Raw genomic sequence first — 7,704 nt, forward strand, 5'->3', positions numbered from 1 at the left:
CTACAGTGGCCCTAGAAGGAGAACAAAGACCAAGAGAGATATATGTTGAAGAAGGCATAAACATGTTAATGACAATCACAAGGAGCCATGCGGTGACACAAAGGTGAGGATGAAGTTGATATAATCTACTTTGATAATTATGAATAATAGAAACCTAAAAACCCTAAATGATAAAGCAAGTGTGGCAGCTATAAAAGGAGAAGAATAGAGGCAATGAAGGGAGAAGAACCCTTGATGGGTTAAAGAACATACATGGTAAAATTTAGGCCTTTCTAGGGCTTATGTGTTGCTATTGTGGCTTATGCTCTCACAATGTGCTTGTGTGTATGTGAGAGGGAGAGAGGGAGAGAGGGAGAGAGACAACACAAGTTTTTGTAATGACCAAGTGCCACAATTCACCAGAGTGTGATGTTGTCTAATGGCCAAGGGCTATGTTTGATGGATGAAAATCATTGTGCACCTTCAAAATGTGTATGTTTGCATATGCAAAGAATAAAGTTTGATGTTGATAGTGGATTGTGGTTTTTGTGTCTCAAGAGAGATTCCCACTATAATTTCTTGTGTTCATTAATGCTATGTTGTTTGGTGACTGTAGTCATTGTGTTATGTGTTTTAGCCTTATCTTATGAAATTAAGAAGACACATGCTATGTTTTATTATTAATTTGCAATGCTTTCATGGGATTGGACATACTTCCATATTTTATAGTTGTGCGGCTTGAGATCAAGTAATTCAAGTTTACATTAAAAATCTAATAGTACTACAACGAGGTGGTGATCCTAAAACTTTCTAATCTAATCCATATGCCTTTGTGTTCAAAATAATCTTTAACACTAATTCTTCCATGTTGTTTGTACATGGATAATAAGTAGAGCAATGATGACATGTGATAACAAATTATGTCATAATAATTATGGCATATGACCATGTTGACAGATGAAAGCTAATATTATTACTAACAAATGCCATGTGGCCCATCTAAACACCAAGATGAGATTTTATATACAAAAATAGAGTAATTATTTAGGCATCATTTTTAGGTCTAGCAATAGCTATAAGTCATTTAGTGAAGGTGTCATAATGCCTATGATAAACTGCTTTTGACCCATCATAACAATGAAGGATCTTAAGTAGTTAATTACCTTTATTTAAAAAAAGCTAACAAAAGACTTAAATGAAAAAGTGAAATATCATGTTGATGTGTTTCACCCGTGCATTGAGCCTTACTTTGACTTCTCAATCCATACATTTGCCATGTAATAATGTCATTTACAAAAAGAAATTCATAATTTTGTGCTTCTTCAAATACAATTAAGTATATTAGCTTCAACCAAACAAATAAAATATAAGTTTTTTTCCTTCTTTTATATTAAGAGAATTAGTAGATTTGTTGCCTTTCACTGAAAAGACCGGAGTTGTGATGAAGGAGCTCCTCTATACTTTTAATCCTAATACAACCACCCACAAACATGCTAGTAGATTAACAAAGTTTCAACTAGAGCCCTCAATATTAATCAATAAACACTTTAGGATGAGAGATATCCACCATTCAACCTAACCCAATCAACTTAAAAAAAATAATAACCCTGTTAAAAAGAAGAAAGAAAGATGGATGGAGAGCCATGGTTAACATTTTAGGAATCAACAAAAACAAGTTTTTAAGAGTTCTCCCAAGAAGTAAAACCAAGGACGGGTTAATTTTTATCTAAATCAAAAACTAACATTTTGCGTCCTTGCATTTGTATATCAGTTCAGAAACTTTGATAGAATATCACGACATCAGAAGATGCTCAGTTATCCTGGCTAGAGTTAACAGGTTTAAAAACTCAACGGACTGGACAAACTATGAGCATGAGAGACCGTATCCAATACTGTAACAGGTAAGGATAATTTGGCAATCTCTTTTCTATGGTTTTAAACATTCGGTTCCAATTCCATGACATAATGCTGTTAACTTTTGGGAATCGTTGTAATCACATGGGTACTGCATTCAGCGCAACAACTAACATATACACATCGGAGCTCAAGGGCTCTCAAAACGAGCCTCATACCCTTTATGTCAGCAAGATACAGTCTGAGACATTACATAAGCCTGCAGACTTGAATTCTTATGCATATTTTTTATTAGGTTTTGTTAAATTGAAGACATTGGAAGAAGCCAAACCCCTCCATAGCTATATCACTAAAACTGGGATTGACCCTCATATCTCCTTCTGGAACACATTGTTAAATGTATATGCCAAAAACAGAGAACTGATGGATGCACGCGAAGTGTTTGACAGAATGCCTGAGCGAAACTCGGTCTCCTGGAATGCCATGATTGCGGGTTATGTTCAACATGGTCACTACGAAAACGCCTTGAGACTTTTACCCCAAATGCAAGGGGCAGGAGTGAAGCCCAATGAGTTTACTTTCGCGAGTGTTCTTCGAGCTTGTGCTACCCTTTCGGCTTTGGAAGAGGGAAAACAAGTGCATGCTATTATTAAAAAAATTGGATTGGAGTCGGATGCATTTGGTGGGAGTGCTCTTGTGGACATGTATGCCAAATGCCGGCAGCAAGAGGATGCACATAAGTTGTTTGACAGGCTGCCTGAACGGAGTGTTGTCTCATGGAATGCACTGATTGCTGGATATGCCCAGAGTGGGCATGGTGAGGAAGCTTTGAAACTTTTTTGCACTATGCAGCAGGTAGGGGAGAAACCAACCCAATTCACCTTTTCGAGCGTTCTGATGGCATGTGCTATAATAGCAACTTTGGAAGAGGGCAAGCAGGTCCATACAGCGGTCATAAAAACTGGAGTTCAAGCAAATGTGTTTGTGGGGAGCGCTCTTATTGACATGTATGTGAAATGCTCAAACGTTGAGGATGCACGTGCTGTGTTCGACGGAATGCCTGATCGGAACGTAGTCTCATGGACGACAATGATTGCCGGATATGCTCAACACCAGTGCATTGAGGAGGTTCTGCAACTTCTTAAACAAATGCTATTGGTATGCACAAGCATCAACCAGTTCACACTTAATACTGTCCTCGGCGCATTTGCCAGGCCAGAAGATCTGGAGCAAGGCAATCCGGTCCATGCACTTGTAATCAAAACTGGATTTGAGTCTTATGCTTGTGTAGGGGTTGCCCTTGTCACAATGTATGCTAAATGTGGCAGCATCGACAGTTTCAGGAAAGTGTACGAAAAAATGCCAGAGCAGAATGTTGTCTCATGGAATGCAATGATTTCAGGATACGCCCAGCATGGGTATAGTGAGGAAGCCCTGCAACATTTTGCTCAAATGCATCGTGCACTCATGATGCCAGATCTTTTCACCTGTGCTAGTATTCTCAGGGCATGTGCCACACTAGCCATTTTAGAACAGGGCAAGCAGGTCCATGCTCATATCATCAAAACAGGAAATGATTTGGATGTCTCTGTACAGAATGCGCTCGTTACGATGTATGCTAAATCTGGTAGCATAGAGGATGCAAGAGAAGCGTTTGCCAAAATGCCTGAACGCAATATCATCTCATGGAATGCAATAATTTCAGGATGTGCCCAGCATGGAAATGGCAAGGAGGCAATTCAACTCTTTGAGAAAATGAAAGCAACAGGCATGCAGCCAGATCACATCACATTTGTTGGTGTTCTCTCTGCATGTAGCCATGTAGGCCTTTTGGAAGAAGGAAGTAAGTACTTTGATTCGATCAGTAGAGATTACGGCATCATGCCAAGAATGGAGCACTATTCCTGTGTAGTTGACCTTCTTAGCCGTGCTGGGCATCTTGATCAGGCAGAAGCCTTCATTCATACAATGCCCGTAAAACCCAGTGGTTTGGTGTGGAGGACATTGCTCAGTGCCTGCAGAGTCCATGACAATATGGAAATAGGAAGACGTGCGGCAGAATGCCTTCTTGAGTTGGAACCACTGGATGCTACAAGTTATGTGTTGTTGTCAAGTATTTTCGCTGCAGGTGGGAGATGGAATGATGCAGCAAAGATGAGAAAAATAATGAATGAGAGAGGAGTGAAAAAGGAACCAGGATGCAGTTGGATTGAGGTAAACAAGAGGGTGCATGCATTTATCACTGAAGACAGATCACAAGAACTGGCAGATGATACCTATGCAAATCTGCAGAAGGTGTCCATCATGATCGAGAATGCAGGACATCTACCTGGCACAAGATTCATGCTGTATGATATAGAGCAGGAGCAGAAGGAACACAATCACTTCCAGCAGAGCTTGGCTATTGATATTTAGGAAAATCTGCAGTCTATTTCCTTGCTGCGTTGGATGTGTAGCACCAGTAAATGTTGGAGATTATATGTTGGTTTAGTTAAATATATTCATGGAAAGTGGTGGATGGGGATGACACAGCAATGATGTGAAATTTGGTGAATGAAAGTGAAGGAAAACAACTTGGAGTCAGAGGTGCATGGCAGGGTACAAGCCAGATCATGTGAACTAATGGAGGATATCTATGCAAAGTCGCAGATGTTATCAGGGCAGATAGAGGTAGCATCATAAGTACCTAGCATGAGACTTCTTTTGCTGATAAAAAGCAGAAGCGAAAGGAAGCCCTCTCTCTTTCATCACAGTGAAAAGTTTGCTATTGGTACTGCACTTACGCACACTACCATGGGGTTCCTCTTTGAATTTTTATGTGCAGACTGCTACACTGCTATCAATTCCATCTACAAGATTTCCAAGGATAATTCATTGTGAGGTGATTCCAGTAACTTCCACCATTTCAACTAAAGGTTATGCTCTTGGGAGGATTCCTTGTGATGCTAAGACAACCTTTCTATTTATGTTAAAGGGACCAGCATGGCATTTTGTGTATTGGCAGGGTTCTGGCATTCCTATCACAAAAGGAGCATATCATATTTAACTGGAAAATCAACAACAGCCTTGGCATTTTTTTTAGTTATATCTGTTGTTGTACAGTGCCAAAAAAATTCTTGGTTGGCATTTAAAAGCTTGGACAGGTGGAACCAGATCCAGAAAGGCAAGTCAATCCTAAAATCTGCTTTGCAACATGGATGGAAACATGAAACTTGGGCAGACACCTATAGGAAGTGTCAAAAAACAAGGAAACATTGAGAACTTCAGTGAAACCCCTGGAAACTTAAGTCAATACCTGGGAAACCTCCATAATTTTTAGCACAAAGTGCATGGAAAGCCTTGCAAACCCCTGAGAACTTCCATGAAACACGGTTGGGAAACCATGGAAATAGCCAGAAACTCCAGGAGGCATGCTATAAAAGTGTCTGGAGTTTCCAGTCCCCATGCAGATATACCTAGGGAAGTTTCCTCTTTTTCCCAGGATCAGAAAGCAATCCGGGGACTAGAGGTGACTGGAAATTGTTTCTGGTTTGTATAGCAGAAATTTTTAACACGACCTGACCACAGTTAATCATTTTATTGATAGTAGGAGATGCGCATTAATTTCTTGCAAGGAGGTAGCTAACTCATTAACTGTATCGATGGTGAAAGGAGGTTAGAACTCAGATGAGTTAAAATATCATTGCTTCTCTCGAAAACTCAAGGTAGATCTCCTACACATAATGCAGGATATTCTGACCTGTTAGAGTATTATATACTTGAGAAACATCATCAAGCATGCAGATTGCTTTCAATGGTGTGACTGGAATCGAGAAACTTGTTTGACATGTACATTCATTGATTATAGAATTGAACAGCATTCTTTATGGTCAAGTGATTTTGATGGAATTCATGCTTTGTCACCTCTAATGCTTTCCTTTTTATATCTATGATGGTGTCTAAGTAGATTAGTTTTGCTGGACCAGAGTACTTGCATTTGTTTCATAGATATTCCAGGATCGATTTTGAGATGGACATATTGATAGGAAAGTGGATCTGTTTAGAAGTCTATAAAATGACAATGAGAATGAAATGAGAACCCAGGGAAAATGTGTCAGTATCCTATCCTGATTTTGGCAAAAAATGATATCGACCTTAACCAATAGCGTAAGCTCTTAGATATTTTGTGTCAACATAATGATGGTAATATCTAGATAATTGTGTGCTATTCTCACATGATGAAAATGATTGATTTTCAATATATGCTATGATAACTGCTTTATAGACCCTTTGGAGAGGCTGTTTCCTGTACAGTTCAGTCATTTATTTGAACACGAGTAGCATTGAGGCTTGATGTACTCACAAGAATTTCTTTATTGTTTCCTTAAAGCATCTAATTGCTGCAGTAATATGGTTAGGGATTATAAATGTGTAACATACATGTAACACCCCTGTACGCATTAACTGATCAATGATTGAAAAAAATCTAAAAAATGTCATGATTGTTTTTCTGTTACAGTCTTTCATTTTTACATAATTGATATTCAGTTCATTATCCCTGTGTCATTTGGCTAGTGATGAGATTGTGAATACATGAGGCTGTTCTCACTAACAATCATCTTGTTCTCTAAGAAGCTTTTTTGAAGGAGAGGAAAATTCTAGAGTCAGAGGGCAAAAGTGTTGAAATGTGGCAACAAGAATATTCCAATTTTAATTTGTCTTTGAATTAAAATTCGACTTTAGTCTCACCAGTTGTTTGGAAATAATTAATTAATTCATTATGGATTAATTAGTTGGAGAAATTCAAGTTAGAAGTCTTTCTGAAGTCATGCAATAGTTATCCCTTAAATTAAGGAGATTATCCCTTAATTAAGGAGATAAGATTGAGTTATATTTGAGTTGTAATTAGTTGACTCAGTTTACTGAGTTAAGTCCAGTTAAATTAGTTCCAAACTGTTTGAGGAACTAATTGTGAGTTATCAATCAGTTGATGCATGCATGCACTCAACCAGTATACTCCAGATAACTGAAGATTCCCTCATAAAAAACTCATGCATGTCTATTCTGGGAAAGACCCAATTGAGTTAAATGTCAAGGACAATGTATTATCAGTTGCATGTGTTTTCCTATAAAGGAAACTCATGCATGCAGAAGGATTAATGCACAAGAGGATTGCGCAGTTCTGACAGGGTGTGAAATCAGTGTGAGAGATAGTGTTCCACTTGGTTGAGAGTCTTCCACTTGGTAACAAGAGGATCACCCAGGAGAAACTACGCAAGAAAATAGGAGCTTGGAACACAGGGGAGAAGGCTTGTGAGAAGCTTTGATTGCCTATGAGCATTCAGGAGGATTGTATTGAGAGCTAGCTAGCTGTGAGAGTTAAGGCTTTGTATAATCTCTATGTATTTCCACCTTGTATGATACTATAGATAGTGGGGTTTTTAGCTGAGGCTTTCCCCTGAGTATTTTATGTGTTTCATGTGCATTGATTCTTCTTCTGGTTATATGTGTTCAGCTCGAATCTTGCTCAATCTTTAAGCTTCCGCAAATTGATAGTAGAAGTACATTATAGTATTTTGCTTTGGTATATTGCATTATCGAGTTAATCTACGGTCAGATTTTCTACAGAGGTCTCAGAGCGAGATTGGTAGAGAATTTGCAGAATTTCTACAAAAAGTAATCTGTTCATATTGGGAAACAAATATGTAATGTTCATATAACAGTTTGCTAAGTCTACATCAGACTTTTTTCCAAGCAACCCGAAAGATTATGGACAAGTAATCTCTTGAGTTAACTTAAAAGCTAAACCCAATATGTACATGTTGCAAATGCAGAAGAACATCCAAAGTTGGCTCTTAAATTCCCAACAAGAATTCTAGTATGGGAACAAAA

General features: G+C 38.4%; 1 pseudogene; it reads left to right on the forward strand.

The window, feature by feature from the left end:
* The first annotated feature begins 1,665 nt into the window (after window positions 1–1,665).
* LOC149168139 (pentatricopeptide repeat-containing protein At2g27610 pseudogene) lies at window positions 1,666–4,975 on the forward strand (annotated as a pseudogene).
* The last annotated feature ends 2,729 nt before the right edge of the window (window positions 4,976–7,704 follow it).

This window comes from Pinus tabuliformis, chromosome 4_2 (assembly GCF_031772625.1).
Source record: "Pinus tabuliformis cultivar Carrire ecotype Pingquan chromosome 4_2, CPIR1, whole genome shotgun sequence".
Taxonomy (NCBI): Eukaryota; Viridiplantae; Streptophyta; class Pinopsida; order Pinales; family Pinaceae; genus Pinus; species Pinus tabuliformis.